Source organism: Phalacrocorax carbo, chromosome 14 (assembly GCF_963921805.1).
Source record: "Phalacrocorax carbo chromosome 14, bPhaCar2.1, whole genome shotgun sequence".
In the NCBI taxonomy this organism is placed as follows: Eukaryota; Metazoa; Chordata; class Aves; order Suliformes; family Phalacrocoracidae; genus Phalacrocorax; species Phalacrocorax carbo.
This window is the reverse complement of record NC_087526.1, coordinates 6,163,296-6,183,360: the sequence shown is the minus strand read 5'-3', so window position 1 is coordinate 6,183,360 and position 20,065 is coordinate 6,163,296. Positions and strand designations below refer to the sequence as shown.

The 20,065-nt window shown below is 43.4% G+C and overlaps 1 protein-coding gene across 6 annotated transcripts in view; it reads right to left on the bottom strand.

Annotated features, from left to right (window-relative positions):
- The window catches only part of OSBPL2 (oxysterol binding protein like 2), a 38,918-nt gene extending 25,048 nt beyond the window's left edge, over nt 1–13,870 (bottom strand). For 2 of the 6 annotated variants that reach the window (XM_064465364.1, XM_064465359.1), the window contains exons 1-2: nt 13,816–13,870; nt 12,960–13,056 (exon numbers count right to left, since the gene is read on the bottom strand). The gene's annotated coding sequence lies outside the window, so the exon portion shown is untranslated. Of the gene's footprint in view, nt 1–7,084; nt 7,185–12,959; nt 13,057–13,428; nt 13,583–13,815 lie in introns of those variants that run through there. The other 4 variants (XM_064465361.1, XM_064465362.1, XM_064465360.1 and 1 more) reach the window with 4 other exon arrangements.
- Between the last annotated feature and the right edge of the window lie 6,195 nt (nt 13,871–20,065).

Genomic DNA, 20,065 nt, shown 5'->3' with positions numbered 1-20,065 from the left:
AAGAAACAACAAACTTTCTCAGTAAATCCAAGCACACTGCAAATAGCTTACAAATTTATGAAGCATTCCATCTCTACTTTATGGATAGGCTAAATTAGATTTTTTCCAGATGGTTGGCAATGGTGCAACATAAACAATTTTACTTCACCCAACTTTAGTCAAAGGAGAATAATGAGAAAATTTAGTTTGCACTCTTACAAATGTTCATCAGGTACCAATGATGAGCCAAGTACACAATGATAAACGACAGCACAGCAACACTATCAATATCTCCTCCAAAACAACCTCAATCTGTCAGTCTCAATTTTTTATGATCCTTGCTTTTGTGACAGTAGTTTTTCCAGAGTAATTATAACTTGCACAATTCCATTCCAATTAAGAGAAACAAAGCCAGAAGCACACTCTACTCCTAGAAGAGCTTGCAGTGTTTGAAGCCAATCCCTTCTCTCTTCCTCTCTGCAAGAAATTAAACTGCATGATTCCTCCTGTGTTTCAAGTCTTTTTACCTCACTGAATAGCCAATTTTGGAACTCATCTAAGTTAATGAAGGTAGCATTCGTGTTGAAGTGTAACATCTGCAAAGGCCAGGTATCTCAGTTTGTCACTTTTCCCTTAGGAACTCCCTATTTTGCTTACCACTATAGGATTTTACATCAATCTCTGCATCATGATGAGTATCTGAGCTTCCACATAATCTTTAGCATTTTCTTATTTACAAGTCCTCACCTCCACAAGGACAAAAATTTACGCAGCTGTTTCTCTTGACTATTGCTACAGTGCTGTTGCAATTGTTCTCAGCTGGGAGATAGTTTCCTTCCCTTTTTCCCATGCTGTCCTCCAGTCACAGACCTTTAAACTTGTCTTCAACTTTCTTGCTCATCAGCAACAAGTTTCTGACTCACTTCTGTCAAAGTGCTGCATTCTCCTAGGCAAGGATGCTCAAAACATTAACAGATACATGTATGTCTGAAGACTTCCAGTGCAAGGCTATCAGCAAGCACTCTGCTTGCATAAGCCAAAGGAGCAGCACCTTCACTTCAAAAAGATACAGGCAGTCCACGCCACGAGCAACCATGGTGCCACAGAATCAAAGAAAGGAAGAAACCTCCTTAACTAACCATTGGCTCAAGAGTAGCAGCTAGCTCAGATTTCTGGGTGAACTGAACAGCAGCGTTGATTACATTGTTCTAAATCTGTACTGCAAGTACAAGTCAGTGTACCTGTCCCTGCATTATCTTGCCTAGTGGAAGCCAGTCCTTGACTCTGTAAAAAAAAAAAAAAGCTTATTCATACCACAGCTGCTGTCAGTCTTACAGTTTCTTCAAACCTTCCAGCCCTACCAGCAATATATTCAGACGTACCTCTTCTGAGATCTCCAAATATGTCATATCTTTGCAGAAAATCTGTCCTTGAGGATGCAACTATGTAAACCTTTCAACAGGGGCAGAAAGAGGGAAGCCAAAGAAAAATTGCTACAGAAAACAGAAACTCGACATCTTGGGACAACTGTTCACCCCAAAAGCCATTATCACCATGCTGGAACGACTCCACTAGTTTGCCAAAAAAGAAGTGACATTATTAGAGGGCGTCTTTAACCCTCCAAGGTACCGTATCCTTGAAGATGCAACTCATTTATGGTTTCAGTTGCCCGTAAGTATTGCGTCCCTTAAGCAAAACAGCAGCCAGTATTTCCAGAAGGAAACTGGTACATGCACAAGATACAGCCCTCATGATCAGCGCTAAAATTTCTTAATTTTCTCCATGTTTTCTTACATCTTCCCTTTTTATGTTCAGTCTCTATTATTTAAGCTCTTGCAGCAGGACTATCCTATTGTTGTTGCATACAGCTCATGTGGCGGGACTGTGTTCTGAAACAGCCTTACATCTATCCGCAACACACAAAAAGCAAAAAAAAAAAAAGCTAGTTGAAAACCCACCCCCCTGCAGTTCAAATGCAAAAAGCACACTTCCTCAGGGTCCCTATGCAAACACAGCCACATTACATATCAGCTTGCAAGCTCCTGAGATGCTTTGTAACAGCAACTCCAGTATGCTATAGTCTTGTAGAGAAGGCACTAAGAAATAAAAATTATGACTTAAAAAATTACCAGTTATCATTAAGAGCCTTAGAGTAAAGAGGGTCAGACAGATGAATGCCAGTCTCTCCTCGCCCTGCTCCTGCACAACACAACTTGCACTATAAAGGACTTGTGAAGTGGAACTACATCACACAGCATGTAGTTTCACTACAAAGACAATGAAGCTTTCCTATAAAAACACTCACTAAGTACAAATGAAGTAACTAGAACCAAAGGCCTGAGTTAACTGAAAGCAAGAGTTATGCTGTGTTCTCCTGATACACACCTCACTCCGCACCTCAAGCTCACTGTTATTTGACAATGAAAATTCAGTCGTATCTCTGTAAGTTATATACAAAGATTTGTAACTAGTCACTTTAAATAAGTCACAAATTCTCCTAAGGTGCTAGGAGCATTTTTAAAACGATAAAATAACACATGTTGCATCAGAGTTACACCAGGAATAACTGAACTCTCTTAGCAGAGATTAACATGAATTTGTGTGTAGCTGAATACACAAAAACAACGTTTAGCTTTCATGAGCCAAAAAGCTAGGATTAAGTCTTTTTCTCTTACTAAAAGCAACAGCAAAAAGTTACTTTAAACTAGGCTGAAAAGCCAGAAGACAAAAACATCCTGTTTGTTTCATATTCAAAATTTGTAATCTGTATTTCCTCCTCCATGTCCATGATGTACCCAAAAGAATCCACTTACACACTAGCAACTCTAGTCAGCAGCTTTTTTCAAAACTGCCACTCAGGGAAAGGTGCAATACTCCTGCGTCAGACAGACCTTCAGGAGCTTAGGACCAACTGCCATCCTGGAAAATCTTTCATTAAGCATAAACATCATATCACGTTCACATCTTTTAGTCCTACAGTGTAGAAGAAATACAAAGTATATTTAGATCTTTTCTCACATACATATTAATCATTAGGAACATAACGAACAAGTTTTCCACACAGGACTTCACTCGCTCTTTGTTGTAAAGAACACTACATCAGCAATCAGGGTTTGCTGGTTTATAGGTTAAACTTATCTTAGTGGGCTTCCCTTTAACAGCCAGTGCTCACAGGCTGGGCCTGGGTACTCAAGGCACAGACACCCAGAAAGGTGCTTTTGCCTGGGGATGGCAGCCCAGCTGCATCGCCACGTTTATGACCAAAGAGAGACTGTATAGAAATCATTTTATAAATAAAAGGAAAAAGCTGCAAGTAGATGCATCTTGAGAGAACCAAAATTTGTAATTTAATGATGACAACACACCCCTGACCACAAGCAGCCCAGACTTTGTGATTTACAAGATAAGCGACAAAGCTCATCTACTTCCTCATATTGTAAGGCTATGGATTTGTATATACTAATTAGATTTGTGTGCATGAATAAAAACTGCCACATTTATTTTTATTTTTGTAATAGATTGATTTCCCTAAAGGAGAGATGCTATTTTTGAAGCTCAAACTGAAAGACAACAGATAAAAGCATCCAAAAAAGTATAATACCCATCACAACAGTACAACTTCATAATTGCTTGGTAAATCTGTACTGCAGGCTTTATTATCTTATACTTTGCTCCGAGAAATTCTCCGTACTAGGTTGTCCAGAATATTCACAATACAATTTTACTCTTTGAAATTAAATCTAAAGTGACTGCCAAAGCAATGAACAGAAAACAACGAAGTCAAACGTAATTGACTGAAGCAAGTCTTGAACAAGTTACTTGGGAGGAAGCTAGTTTTTCTAGTCATTTTGCTTATTTGCATGCCAATGCCTAGAATATACAAAACCAGACTAGCAAGAGTTAAGCTAAGCATAGCATGCAAGTCAAAAACCTGTAGGAGCTTCTGGTATCTTCTAATCAAAGGACTACCATTTTGGTTCCTCTGAAATAAGCTTTGCACCTTAGTGATGTTGTAAAGCCATCCACAAACAGGTTAAACAGGATATTGTGCTGTCCAATAACACAATTTAAAAATGCAGATACCAGTGCTGAAATAAGAATGCCATGTCGGTTCCAAGCAAGCAACCCCAAAACCTGAACAGGTAAGGGACAGAAATACAGCTACTAGTCACAGGGGCACAAAGTCTGTTCTGTACTTTTGTTATTAAAAGGTCTCACCGGTGCTGCACAGCCAAAAGCAGGTTACTCATTAAAACTCCTTTAAATTCTCACACTTTATCAGAAGAGGTTCGCACATTCCTGTATGACTAATGACCATGGACAGTCCTTTTCTTAAGGGACAGGACGTTTTGCAAAGGCAAAGGATGAAACAAAGCATGCAGTTGCAATAAATACTGTGGAAACACAAGAAAATACCTGCCCCACATCCATAGCACACCTTGAAACAGGTTCTACAGAGAGGAGGTTGACTAAGGTTGACTTTCTGCTTTCCAGAAGCACATCTGTCACAGACAGAGAAAACAAACAGAAAGGGCTGTTCCTAAATATGAATGGCACACCAGTGGTCACAACACAGGTAAGGCAGATCCCGAGAAACCCACTGTCAGGAGAAAAGATGCTTCTCTCAGTGATCTTTACAGCCTTGATGCAGAGAATGTAACTATTCATACCACCTACACTACGGTGACAACTAAGGTCCTGTGACGAAGGAAGGAAGGAACAGTCATACCATACCTGTCAATCAGCTTGTTATGAATACTGTCACGGTGTTCTGCCAAGCACGGAGCTGAACATGTAACTCAACAGTAACTTGTACCAGGTGACCTGCTTCCAGCAACACACTTTGCTTTCAAAAGCTTAACTCTGTGCAGTTCACAGGGTCCTGTACAAGCTCACAGTCCCCAGCAGAAGGTACACGGAACTCTTTTGCAGGGGTACAGTATCAGTAAGATCAGTCCCAGACTTTGCACAGTTCCCACCTATTTTAAACCACTTCCTCCCACGTGAATTTATTTTTAAAACCAGGACAACAAAAGTGCAAGACTTTTCAATCACTTTATAAAAAGTATCTGATTTGCCCCACGCATTCTGTGACGTGTATGAGTGCCTATATCAGGAGAGAAGCAGGCACCTCTTGTAAAGAGAGGTTCTACCTTCATAGCTTCTCTCTGAAACCAAAGGTGTGGAGATCCACCGTCTGCCAGGTCTCTGGCACCTGTACTCTCCAAACCTGTATGCCAGATGAGGCTGTGGAGATAACCTGTAATGGCTGTGCATAACAGCATTTCATTTGCTTACAGCTCTATCAAGTACTAGAAGTTGATACTTCCTATGCCATTTATCTAGATAGGTTAGTAACCCCTCAAATTTGTCATCACCATGTGCTTGCTCCTTCTCAAATTCCATTCCTCAACAGAAAAAATTTTAAAAAACAGGTTATGCCTGTGTTGCCAAGATCCTGGATCCTCAGAACTCATACTCCAATTAAAGAATCCCAAACACTAGTACCTGTTCAAAACAACCTGTAAGAGTTTAAACATGCAATTACTATGACTTAATTAATTCAACATAACTAGTTACTCCATACTAACTTGTTCTCCTTTGTTAATCCTCAACAAAGACCGAGCTGGTTAACCAAAAGTTACTCCTCCTTAAAGAAACATTTACATTTCTATAGAAAGGTAAACTGGAGTGACTAATTTGACTGGAATGCGGTTCAGCAAGATCAGTTTTGAAGTCTGGCTGGCTGACTACAGCTGCAGTGCCTTACTCCTCCAGACCTGAAGCTGCAATTTCACATCATGCAGCAATTCTGGAGAGCCACTGCTTTGTTGACACCAACCTGCTACCTTTACAAATCCTGGGGTTTTTTTGCTCTTAAAGCACATGTTCTAGCTCTGAGAGATGTATAGAAAACACTAGGTCATGTTCATTATACGCTGAATCTACTTGTGAGATCAAGGAGCATTTAAGTAAAACCAAGTATGGAAACAGTAAGCAGTCATGAAAATAAACACAGACATTCACCAGCATGAGCAGGTAGGGCGTTAGAAGTTCAATACACTGGAATTAAAGCGCCACCAAAGAATTCATGAACTAGCACATTCATCAGCTTTTTCACATGCCTAACAAGGTTTTCTTGGATGCACACTTCCATAGCAAATTTTAAAACAGATTAAGTTTTTTAACTTGTAAGGAGAACACCTGCAGGCGGGGGGGGGAGGGGGGGGCCTTGAGGCCTTCCTCAAAAAAAAAAAAAACACGAAATAATGAAAACTTTCTCTCAAATCTCACATGATAAAAGTACTGCACAAGTATTGCCGGGGGCAGAAAGAGAAGGGGCAAATCCCACAAGCTCTGAAAAGACATGCACTTTTAAGGTTTTTGCTTCTCTTTAATCGATCAAAAGGGCACAAACTCAATTTAATAGAAATAGTATTGACAGAATTTAAAATTAGCTCGATACAAAGGAAACTTCATTCCATTCCCCGTTTAATCCAACTAACAGCATATGGTAATGAAGAGCAACATTTTCATTAGTTTGATATCCTGTGTTCAGGATGCACCTTCTGTCCAGAAAGAGACTCCAAAACAGCCAGTAGAAGATCAAATATACACACCCTTCATATTAACACTAAAAATAACAAATAAAAAAATAATTTAAAAAAAACCCCAGAACAAAAACCCCAGCAGTCTTACAGCATAACTGGTGGAATAAGAGCCAACCCCATCTTCTCTTGAGTTGCCAGCTGAAATAAAATATAGCTGTAGTACTTTAAGAGACAGAAATAAATAGCTTGAACTGGAAGATAAATATTCATGTGTTTTTGCTTCATACACAGCTCCTGAAAGCATCAAACTGCAGTGTTTCATCTCTGAATGAAAGCTTCAGCAAGGATGAGTCTTAATTGACTCATGAAATTAGGTTACCAACAACACTGGATCTAAAACATGTATAAAAATTATCCAAGAAGTCAATTTAATTGGCAATTAAGATACCTGCTGTAATTATCATGCACTTAATATCTCTTAAACCAGAGAAGAGCTACACAGATGGCAGAAACCCGAAGAGGATTTTATTTACTAGGTTTTATTTGTTTCTTACTCCAAAGTTTGAATGTAATAGCATCTTCCACCAAGATGTCATGGCAAGATGAAACTCACTCCACATCCACAGTAAGAGAGGGGCAACTTCCTTCTCAAGCCTGTTAAACAAAGTGCAGAGAGGTTGAGCAAAGAGGATCAGCTGAAGACCTGGTCCACTGCGCTCCTTTTCCATTTCTTTGAAGATTGCAGCTATCCCTATTATAGGCCTTAGTGCAGCTGGGAGTTATTAAATGCCCTGGGGACAGGTGAGTACCTGTACTGGGACCTGCTGGGATGGAGATAATTTGCTTTCTAGCAGCCCACATGGTGCTGTGCTTTGGATTTGTGATAAAACAGTGTCGATAACGCACCCATGTTTATTGCTGAAGAGTATTTATACAGCATCAAGGCTTCCTCCCTTTCTCACAGCAAGTGGGCTGGGGGTGGACAAAAGGCTGGGAGGCAACACAGTGGGGACAGCTGACCCAAGGGATATTCCATACCATATACCATTGCACTCAGCAAGAAAACTGGAGGGGAGTTTTGCAGGAGTTGGCCTTGCTCAGGGACTGTCTGGACACGGGTCAGCTGATAGCGAGCAATTGCTTTTGCATTTCTCATTTTTCTTTATTTCTATTTGGCTTTTTCCACGCCTTTACTTTTTAAAGTGTCCTTGTCTCTACCCTCAAGTTTTCTCACTTTTGCCCTTCCGATTCCCTCCCACACCCCACGGTGGGGAGCTGTGTGGGGCTCAGCTGCCTGCCAGGGTCAACCCACCACAGAACCAAAGCAGTGAAGCATCCTAAGCTGACAGTTTAGCTGAACTTATTTTTAAAGCACTTGAAACAATGGTAGCAGCAAACTGAACATCTGAAAATTTAGCTTTGAACACATGAGCCACACAGATTTATGGCAGAGAGAATCACGTTCTGCTCTCTCAGGAATACAGATTTTTGGTGATACTTCACAAGAATTAGAGCCAACTGAAACGCTAAAATCTGGTTTGCAACTGAGTTCAGGCTGCAAAATTTATTTCTGCACCAGAACAAACCACAATAGTTGTCCTGCGCACTGAGTACTGCCCCCAGCACACAGTTACAGCGCTGCTATCAAAAACATTATCTACTGAACATAAAAATTGTAAAGATGACACTGGATAGAGAATACCCAGCAGCAGAGCACTCAATTACCTACAGAATTTACAGCTACCCTCAGTTTCACTTCAGCCAAGAATTCTGTGCTATGGCTAAGGATACTGGCTCACAGAACTTCTACTAAACCTAACAAAAAAAGGCCAGGGAAACTCGATTCCAGCAGATTAGTATTTTCAGATGCAAAACACTTCACTGAAATTCCCACAGAACTCTGTAAATGGTTTTTTTTTTTAGCATTACATCAATATTTGAGACACTTCTACCTGAGAGCATCTGGTACAGCATTCTTTGCACTTTGTAGCCTTCCTTTGGGAACTATTTCCCTGTCCGCAATTATAGAAGATCGCAAAATTCTGGTTTACATGCCTTCCTTACCCATGACACATAATGCCAGGCTTGATCATGACTGATATGTCAGCTCATTTCTAGCCCCACTGTTGAAAAATTAGCAATACTGTCATGTAAAACCAGTTACTTCTTGCTAGTTTCCTGAAGGAGTTGTTTTATGTTATTGCAAGAGACAAGGTGGGAAGTAATCAATAACTCCAAACACAGTGGCTTTGGACACAAGCATCAAATGATATATAATTGTTTATAAACACTTCTCTTTGAACTGAAATTTACTTTGAAGGTGAAATTAAATATGCCTGAATATCTCTCATCACCCCTATAAATTGATCACTGAAGTTTAAGAATGTGAAGACAATTACAGCACATAACACCACTGGAGAAAACCCCTAGAACAGTAAAAATAATTACAGGTTTAGTTTATAGATCTTCCTTCCTTCTTTGTTTCTGTGGACCCATTCTCTCCAGGTCAGTATAGTTTTACATTTATTCCATACAAGGTATCTTACAAATAATTTTCATGGAGACTCTTACACATTTATGATAGGAATCATACTGCAAATAAAGCAGGATGACAACAGCTGACTAACCTAGTGCAAAGCCCTAGAGCATAAGAAACTATATTTTTATGCCTACCAACAATTCCCCTCACACTGAAATTCTGCAGCCCGAGCTCATGCGCACAGCTAGCAGACTGTTTGCTAAAGAGTTTTAAGATGATACCACAAATTTGCAAAAACTTTTGAAAGTCAGAGTTTCTGCTATGGTTGAATTTCCTTTAAAGCTACATTTATAGTAAATAATTAATGGATTCCAGTACGAGGGTGTCACTATGTTTGCTGTTGTGCTGTTGTCAAGAGATTTTTTTTTTTTTTTAAAAAAAGATAAACATTGACTCTCAAGACAGGACAAGTATCTCTAAACAGAGTTCAGTTTTAATAAAGAAACCACCTAGCTCTCTGCTCAGTAACATCAACCCACTCAGATAATAAAATGGTTGCGCAGCACTTAGAACTACAATTAAGACAAAATAAGGCCATGTAAATGAAGTTATTTGCATCTCTAAATATAGTTAGCGGTTTTGTTTCACTATTAAACAACTGTTCAACAGTTTCACTGACGTCGTGCAAAACCTAGAAAGAACATACGCATGGGGGAGAAGTTCTGTTCTTTTAACAAAGTTCTCATTTCATCCAGTAAGCAAACATGCTGCGAAATGGACCATTATAAATAGGCTGGTGAGCTAACTTCTCCCTAGCCTTAACAGGTACGAGTTTTACAACTGAGCATTATTAAAAGGATTCTCGTTCTCACTTGATTGCACTGACACATTGTAGGGAACAGGGTCTACCTCAGTGGCCGGAGCTAGTTAGGTCTGAAGTGAGTGACATGAACCACAGGCACCTCAGAATTCAAATGCTTATAATCTTCAAACTTTCCTTATCATTGTTACTTTTAAACTATCACTAGAGTCAAAACCCAATGAAATATATTCACAGATTCTTTTGGGAGCCCTAAAAAAACCTCACTCAGAAGAGTAAAAATAATGCTAGTAAGAATATATTGAAGTTATCCATCATGAAAACACATCTCTTGACAAACATCATAAGCATGCAGACTTCTTTGTAATACCTCAGAGGTTCGTAGCATCCCAACAACCACAAAGTTTATCTCATCTAAACCTCTGACAGCACAGCAAAGAAACTGAACTCAAAGAGGGACGCCACAGATCAAGGTTTCCGTTCAATCTAATGCCAAGCACCGACATTACATGTCCAATGGAGCAATATCCAGTTTAAGTTTTGGACTGTAAAGCCACGAGGGCCAAGACTAAAAGGTCCAGATGTATTTCTGCAGCTGCAGGCACAATTCACCTTTTGTGCATGCTCCCGCCAACTTTATAAACAATCACGGGCAGCCGAGGCGACCCAGCCTCCTGCACTTTCTTAATGGAGGGCTGCTGTAACTTACTAGAAATCTGTCTCATTAAATTATGTGCATAATAAAATATACTGAAATAATCTAAAGGATCTGTCTAGACGCACAAATGAATTTTCAATTGTAACTGTATTAAAAAAAATCAAGTTTAAGTAAACTTAGTCTATTCTTGTAACTTATTGATCCTGAAAATTAAGACATTATCTTTCTGCGCTGAATCAACAACAGATTTTTGAAGAGTATAACTGAAAGTAATGGTAAGCCACATTTGACACATTCTAATTGCTTACTGCTCTCACGCAACTTGCTATTACAAGCCTTTAAGAATACAAAGTACATAATTACAGCATCATACATTCTTCTGCATAGTAACTATTAAGAGTTTGAGGACTGAGATAATGTATTCTTTCATTCCAAGTTCTATAGTGGTCTACTCCATAAAATAATAAAAACCATAAAAGACTCGATATAACGCATAACCTATATTGTTTTTGCAACAGGAAGCAGCATATCAAAGTCCCAAATCTTCCAAAGTGGCAGGCACAGAGTGACCAACTTTTTCATTGCTCTCACTTTCCAATTTATTCAGCTAGGTGAAGAGGCCCCTGTGATCAGTTACATATTCAAACTCAGCAAAAACATTCAAGATGTTGAGTAGCCGACATTTAATACATATTCTTTGCACGCCTGATTTTATGCATTCCTTCCAAAAAACGTACGAGAAGTAGAACACTAAAAGTAACATTTTAGTTATTTCACAGAGAACTGACTAAACACTGAGCATTTAAAAACATCATCTTAGTGTCAAATACAGACATCTCTTAGCAGATATCCTCATGACTCAGGTGACAAAACTGAGTGAAGGACTAAGAAAAAATGCCAACTTGTAAACAGAGGTTCTAGTTCTCAAGTAGCATCATGTAACATTGCATTGTTCAAGGACAAGTTACTTCAAATACCAAAGCTGATGAATTGTCTGCTTAAAAATTCAGCGTACTTGCATGTGGATCTTGCTTCCAAACAACAACAAAAAAAATCATCTGACTGGCACTACAAACAGTGATTTAAAAATATAGCCTTATCAAAGTGAAAAAAACTGATTGGTATGTTTTCCAGGCAACACTAAAGTAACAGAAAGCTAAGCCTTCCACCTTTGTTCTAGGTCAGCATGTGTGAAGTTCGCACAGTGGAATTCACAAGAAGAAATACTGAAATACCAGCTTCGATCATCAGACCTGTCAGCTGAAGCAAATACGTATCATAGAAAGCAGTAACAGTATTAAAATTGATTTAAAGAAACCATCCAACAGTGAAAATTACCCTCCATGATCAGTTACCAAATCAAGTACATTCATGCAGATGTCAGCAAACAAACAGCTATGTGCTGTTTTTCAGTACTGCACCAACTAAAACCTTTAACCCATCTAGTCTTCAACTACTTGCAGGCATAGAAAATTATGATTAGACAACAAACCCTATCTTGAACTCTTGCCTTCTGTTTATAAGATTATATTGGCAGGGTTGCAGAGCTGTTTTGGAGAAAAACGGCATATTTATTCCTGGACAGCAGACACCTCTGTGTTTCCTTTTGAGCACTCCCTGTAGTTACAAGTGCGCTATGAGGTACTGTTGGTTCAGGAAAGCAACATTAAGAATCGCACCTGATCTTATCCTAGATTTCCCTCAACTTTCTGACACATGGTCCAACATTTGTATGACTTGACAACTATTTTAAGAAAAGCTGTGTTCACAGTAACTGAAAAACCAGAGGGTTACTTAGGGGAAAATAATTGCTTGGAATTTCTTGCTTCCATGCTAGTTCAGCCAGTTCTCCTACTTCCGTCCCATGGCGCAGTGCTTTATGTTTGGAAATTACCCAAGTCACTGCTTCCAGAAATTGCCCTAAGGTTTCAGGAGTCCCAGAGCGTACTGGTATAAAGTTTGTTAATATGATATATAAGTGTTTGCCCCCAGATGTCAACATGAACGTGGAGTTACTGAACTTTGGAAGGTTAAGTTGGCATGAAACAAATTTATTTTTTCTTCTATGCATAAGCTTTAGAAAAGGAGAGACTATGAAAAGAGTGGTACAGTAATGCTAGTCCACTCTGCAGAGATCTGTCTTTTTACAGACTCTGTAAGGAGACTGTGTCCCCTTTTTACCCTTCCTTTCTGAGATCTCAAATGAAGGCTATGTATTTTAACTGAGAAAATTCACAGTAAACAAAAGCAATATCTGCTTGGTTCAACATGCTTTGGCAGATACCTCTGACAGGAAACAAAAGGTTATGACAGACATAAAAAACAGAAGGTGATTTCAAACATCTGAAATTCTGCCCTGCAAGTGCTGCAGAGTAACAAACCGCTTCCAAAAAGGAGTCCTGAATCCAAACATAACAGATAGCACAAACATGACTAATATCCAAATTGAATAAATGGCAACATAATTTATACCTTTGTTACCATGCAGAAGTTCTGGTGGTATGTTATTTAAAAAAAAGCCTTTTTTCCTGCTATTTTTCCCATCTTGCTTGTCTCCCTTTCAGGAGTTCTGTAAGAGAAACATTGGGTAGGTAACTGACGAAAAGAAACCCAAACTCAAACAGATCCTAACTGCTTAAACTGTGGCCTAAAAGGCCCCTTGAGGCTCGCATATCGTGCTGAAGCTGAGCTCAACGCGTTCGTTTTGGGAACTGGGTGTCACAGGCTCCTTTGCTAAACCAAAAGCAATGAGTAGAAGAAATAAAAATCAGAAAAACCTCTACGCTAGGACGGACAGAGCTCCACTGCCCTGCACAACCACGTCCTTCAGCCCCCACCGCCTCCCCCGTCCCCGGGGCAGAGCCCCACGGCTGGGGGGCCGTTCTCCCACCCAGCCCGGGACACGGAAAGGGTCCCGCGTTTCCACCCAACACGCCATCACCTCAGTCCCCAGCCCCACGGCCCGCAGCGCCCGGGACCCCGCGTCCGCCGGGGGAGGGAGCGCGGCGCTGGGGCGGCCGCCCGCCCCACGCCCCCGACCCGGTGACCGCCAGCGCCCCGCCGTGCAGCCCTCCGTCGCCGACGGGCTGACGGGAGGCCCCGCAGCGCTGGGGAGCGCCGTTACCAGCCCACCAGGGAGGGGACCCCGGCGCCGGGCTGGGCCGCGCCGGGCCCGGGCGGGGCTGGGGGAGGCGCTGCCGCCCTCCCCTCAGCGGGGGCGCAGCTGCGGCAGGAGGGGGAGCCGAGCCCCTGAGGGGAGCGGCGCGGAGCGGCTGGGCTTGGCGGGCAGAGCAGGGCGGCGCGGCCGGGCCCGGGACGGCGGCATTACCTGGCACCGCGCTCCCGCGACGGCCCCGCCGCAACAGCCCCCCCCCCTCCCCCCCAGGCCCGGCACCGCTGACACCGAGGCGGAAGTGCGGCCCTGGCAGCGGCGGAGTGACGCGCCGCTCTGCCAATCGCTGTGCTTGGTCCCGCCTCACCATCGCTGAAGCGACGAACCAGCTTTCTCGCCCACCCGTCCGGAGGCGGGGTGAATGCTAATCAACGCCCTCCCTCACGGCCCCGGACCGCACCACTGCTGGGGAGACCGCTGGCCAATGGCGCGCCGGGGGGCGGGGATATGCAGATGAAGGCGGCAGCGGGAGCCCCCGGTGCGCCGGGCGGCCTCACCTGGCGCCTGTCGGAGGGGACGGCGCGGCCCGGCCCGGCCCGGCCCGGCGCGGCCCCCGCTGCGGCAGCCGGTACCGTGGCCACGCTTTGTGGGATGCTTGTACCGTCCGCCACCCGCGGAGCGTAAGCTTAGCTCACCTTACCTGCTGTAGCAGAAAAAGTTCTCCTAACTGAGGGGGGGTGAACGGCAGCCGGTCTTACCGCTCAGGACCCGTCTCTGGTGGGGGGTGTCACGGGTGGGTCCCCGCGGGGCGACGCACGAGCCGGGAGGGTCGTACCCGCCCTAGTTTGCTGCGCGCGGATATGGATTTAACAAATTCTGTGATGTTTTTAACGTTCTAGCTGGCTTTGAGACATGGCGTGTGTCACCCGTAGGCCACAGGATGCGACGTTTGGATCTTCAAGGCGTTCCTTCATCCCACTGAGCTCCGGCATCCCCTGCGTCCCGCCGGCCCGAGCCCACCCCGCCGGCCCGAGCCCACCCCGCCGGCCCGAGCCCCTCCGCCTGCCCATCCAGCAAGCAGCTGCAGTGGAAATCACCATGGGCTGGCATCTCACGGGTTAGAGTCATTCTCCACCAGGAGAGAAGCTGGCAGGTGCTTTTATTTCTGTAGCCCTGAACTTGCACTTGTTCAGACACAACAGGTAACTGGAGGCAAGTTCGTAATCATCCCTTTCACTTCAGAGTAATTACTGGAGTGCTAAAGCAATTGAGATTGTTCGTAGATGTTGATGCAAGTATCAAAACTGTGAGTCAGGAGTTATAATTTGACTCATAACATTTGTTTTAGATAACACCTGTTCTGCTCTTTTTATTTACTTTCTAATTTCTGAGTCTGCAGGTGTTTTCCTTCACATACTCTTAAACTTCTTACATGATCAGAGAGATTGGAAACTCTTTTCCACTGAAAAGTCTCCTTCCCTCCCTTTTTCGTACCTGAAAGCAAAGAATCAAATGAAATCTCATTGGACCCAGCAGCCAGGACTTTAAAAGGGAAAAAATAAAAAATTAAAAAAAAATTTGAAAGCATGTACAGTGGAAGGTGGTTCAGAAGATCAGCCACAGGGATAACAAACATCCATCCTGAGGAGCTAGAGACCGATCGGTCTGGGTGAAGTACATCTCTCAGGACTAAGACAGAGCGACCCATTGATATAATTGCTGAGGGACACCACCTTGTCCTCTTAAGCAGGAAATCATGAGATGTCAGGAGGGACACAAGTGATCAGAAACGACTCAGGAATGATGAGCTGGAGCCTGGTAAGGAATGGTAGGGAGTGAAGGAGGGAGATGAGTCACAGAAATATTTATCCTCAGAATGACCTCCTACCATTGATGTGCTTCTCAGTGCAAAGGAATCAGCATGTTAATTCTGTAGCAGAGAACTTGTTTGTCGGAGGTGGATACAAATGCTTTTTAATAGGCGAACGGCTGTAAGGCTGGTGGGGGAAATCATCGCTACGTCAGACCTTTGCCTGGGCAGGGGGTGGGAGAGGGGTCTGCAGGGCCTGTCCTTGTGGGTGGCTGCATCTCAGGGGGATAACCCAGGCCTGGGCACCATGGGAGGGCTCCTGCTGGCAGCCAGAGTCTGGCTACAGACGTGCCATGGATGCCCTCTTCGTTGCAGGTTACCTGCCATGGGCACCAAAGAAGCCTTGCGAGGAGGGGTGGTCATCGGAGGTAGGAGCGACAGCGAAGGCCCGCATCGTGATGGGATTTATTCCTCTACCAGCACTTGTGTAAAGTATTTTTCAGAGGCGCGGCAGCAAAAACACGAACCACTCCTTTGCTGCATGGCTCCTTCCTGCCCTCCCCAAATACTTTACCTGGCACACTGGCTGTTGATTCTGGAGAATTACTCACCCCTGCATGGGCTGACAGCTCCTGGCCATCAGCCACATGCTGACAATATACGAGACATGAATTAACAGTGATAATGCTCTTTGCTCTGGCACAAATGTAAGATTTTAAATGAAATCTACACTGAGAATTTCTCACACGCTGGGATTGAGGAGTGTTTTAGGGTGGACACAGCTGGCTCTGAGGATGTCTGTAGGTCTCTCTGGACCCAGTCTTGCTGCACCCACCTGTTTCACCTCTGCATTCACCCAGGCGAAGCTGCAAGGCAGGTGTTGGGCTCATCTTGAGGCAATACAGATCTTTAGGAGTAGAGGATAATTTGTATCTTTCCAAATCTGTTTTTAAGATTTTTCTGATTTGCCCAGAAAAGTGATTATTTTGTTTCCAGTAAGCCCTGATTCAGCAATCCAGTTCCGGATTGCTCAGTGTTATAGGCTCAACATTAAGCACAGAGATGTTTGTACTGCAGCTTTTAAGCAAAGGCCCACAAACAGAAAGTAAGCATGATTTTAAATTATTTTTTGACTGAGCAAGCCTTTATCATTACTAAGCAGCTGATCTAGAAGAGTTCTCCAAAAGGATCACAGAAAGAGAAATCCACTGATTAGATGACCAAGGAATACTGAATTTGTGTAGCTTTTTCAGGTCTTAACTGAAGGCGTGCGCGTTCTGAGCCTGCCACAAAAACCCTTCTCCCAGGCACTTTGTGGGCACTGGAGCTAAATGCCCGTGCTTGGCAAAAACGAGGCTAATTGACAATTTCTTCCTTTGCTGAATATTCAGGAGCTACTCTCTAGCAATCTAAAATCACAAAAAAGACCAAAATGGGACACGGAGAAGAATCTAGCTCCGTATTTGTCTCCCTCCTGTGTTGGCAATGAGGGGAGAGAGCAGTTACCTTTTCAAGGAGATGGCAAGTAACATTTTGCCTTGCTGGCAGAAGTTTTGCAACATTAAAAGTAATTAAAACGGGGATTTACAGTGGAAAGTGTTGAGCAACTGTCTCAGGCATAGGTGTTACCATCAGCTCCACCTATGATAAATCCAACTGTTCCCCTCCTGCGGAGCAACGCAATCACTTAGAAAAATGATCCAAGCAAACCTTGTCACTGCGGCAGATGTACAAAACCTAAATTGCAGCAGAATAAAGAAGGGCAAAATGGAAAAAAACCCACATTGATCCTGTGATCTAGACAGAATGCAAGGAAATGTGGCGCGCTACAGCAAAGATACTGATCATCTTTCAACAGTTGTATGTGGGCAGAGACAAATGCCTCTTCTCTCCTCCAAATAAGCTGGTGACCAAAGGCAGCCACTTCAGTCCCAACATGTGTGGGCAAGTGCTCACCTCTGCCATGGGAAGCTCTTTTCAGACAACAACTCTTTGCCAGGGAACTTCAAAACCAAACCCATTTGTTTAGCGAGTGCTCCAGCATCTCCTGCTTGGTGTTGCTGTGGTCCCTCCATGCCATGCCCATTTGTGGTGTGAGGCCGGGCTTCCCGGCACACCGTGCGTCCACAGGGTTTCAAAGACACGGCGTTGTCCTTGTAGTTCTGTGCTTGGAAACACTCTGGCTTCTGTTTACCAACAGCTTTACCTCAGAGGAGTACGGGGCTTGTCCACACTTGAAAGCTAATTTGCATTAAGGGAGGGTGTGACTTAAAAGCGGAGTGGGAATCCCAAAATACCTCTGGGCAGATAAGCCCCAAGTTATCAAACAATGGATTAAATGCACGGTCATTAATTGCAAAATCAGTGGAGAAGGGAAATAAGCGTGCTCAAGAGAGAAGGTCATGCATCCTGGCACTAGCAGGGATGGGGCAGGTTTGGGTTTACCCTCAGCCATCAGCCACGGGGAGATGTGGATGTGGAAGCGGGACGTAGGGAAGGAGCAAACTTCGTAAGAGGATGAGCAGGGCGGCAGCCAGCAGCGCAGCCCACATCTGGTTGTTGCCTGTTGGGTGGTACTGGCTGTCGGGGCACGAGCTCGCCAGCCCAGGGCAGGTACCAGCCTGGACGGCCGCGTTGTGCCCAGGTGGAGGCGGTGGATTTTCACATCCTGTTCTCTGCAGTTTTCTTGTTAAATATTAATTGTGATTATTATAAAATGGCACACCCCTGTCACGCCGTGCCGGAGGCTCTGCAAACAGGGAATAGAAAGAAACTTTCTGCCTTAAAGAGCTGGTAGCAGTAGGCTCTCTCTCTTCCCAGGTGAAAGGAGGCTGCATTCAGATACAGGTGAGCTAGAGAGCACTTTGCAAAACAGGAAACACCCAAATCTTCCACAATTGGAATAATAAAGTTTTCATCCTGTAGCCTGTCCCATCTCACAAGATAGACACAAATTCTATTGATGATGATAGTGTATTTTGAGTTGCTGGCACTAAAAAGGGATGATATTGTTAAAGAGCTAGAGTCACATAAATTTATTTAATATAAAAAAAGATATTTAAAAAGCAGACATTGGTAACACTAATAAGGCTTTAGTGGAAAACTTGGTAATGCTGAAACCACATGAATTTTAACCAGAATCTTGAAGAAAAGCAATTCAAGAGAAAAAGGAATCCATAAATAATGAGGAACATGGCAAAAGCTGAATAAGTAGAAATAGCCAGTCTGTTAAAAGGCTGAATAAGTGTGTTCTTTGTAATGGCATGGAGAGGAAAAGACACAACAGCCTGTATCCTCCGCTTCAGCGATAATTCCCCTGGGAGCTGCACCCATTCAGCCGGGGGCAGCTCAGGATCTGAGCCACTTCTCTTCTATATAAAATAAAGTTTTGAAAATCTCCATGGTCAAAGTTGTGAAAGCTTAAATGCCGCATGCTGAGCATACAGGGGCTTTCCACATTAAGCCAGAAAGCTTCTTAAAAAATATGCTTTCTCACAATGTCTATCTAGATGTTACCCTCTGCTGAATCCTGAATTCTCCTAATTCCAGATATGACTTCTGGCACTGGAAGCTCCCGCTGCTGGAGCTGAGTAGAGATGAGCAGGAGGTTATGCTTGGGATAAAAACAGTCAGACAAAAATAGGTTGCTTCCACATCTCACATTCCCTGGGATGAAAGACCATGATTTCCTTGGATCTCCATAGCAGGAAAGATGGGGACGGGTCAGCTTTGACTCACAACTTCAATCCCCCCCACACCTGTTTAGGTCTTGGGAAGCACTGTAGGGGGATACCAGAGCCCCCGTGGAGCCTGACTTTTAGAAGCCTGCTCTCGCTGGGTACCCACGAGCTTCAGCCGTCTCTGAGGAGCAGATCTGAAGATGCTCTATTTTTCCAGTGCCCATGTGCCATCATGCTGCCGCCAGTTGATCTGCCAACGATCAATGATGCTTTATATCCTAATAGAAGTTTATTTGTCAAACTTGGCCACAAGAGCGTCTTCTTTAGAATTAATTACAATGTCTGGTTTTAGCTACATGTACAGCAGCATAGCGAGTTACCCTTTTACTCTTTGGACCAAATATCTATCTCTGGATGGCAGTGCTTACATCAGAGATTTCAATGGCTTGTATGATGCTTCCTTTCTGGAAATTGAAGTAAATAGAAGCTAATTATACTTATTGATGCAGGATCATAATTGAAGTGTATGTAAAATTTAACCTGTCTGAGTGCTTCCTTGGTTACTTATCTCTGTCTCCAGGACCTCACCCGTCACAAGCGGCTGAGTGGGATGGGTGCGCACGAGGCAGGGCAAAGGGATGCTCCTCACAGCCCACAGTACGAGCATTATTTTCCTTCAGATACTCCCCATGCTAAGTCATAATGTAGAACAGATTTCTACTGCCCAGATAATATGGAGGTGTTGCTGATGTCAGGTAAATTAATTTCATTAAGCTATTTAGTGAATTAGACACTATTAATTCAGTACCACGGTGTCTCCCCAGGTCAGCACCAGTTCCCTCTCCGTTTTGCTAGCTTTGTGGATGAACAGACAGCAGAAGAGTGTTCCCTGTAGCGTGCACTTGTATTTTTCAAATCTTCCTGATGACACATCTCCACTGTGCCCCACAGCACAGGGAAGAGCCGCCGGGGCTGG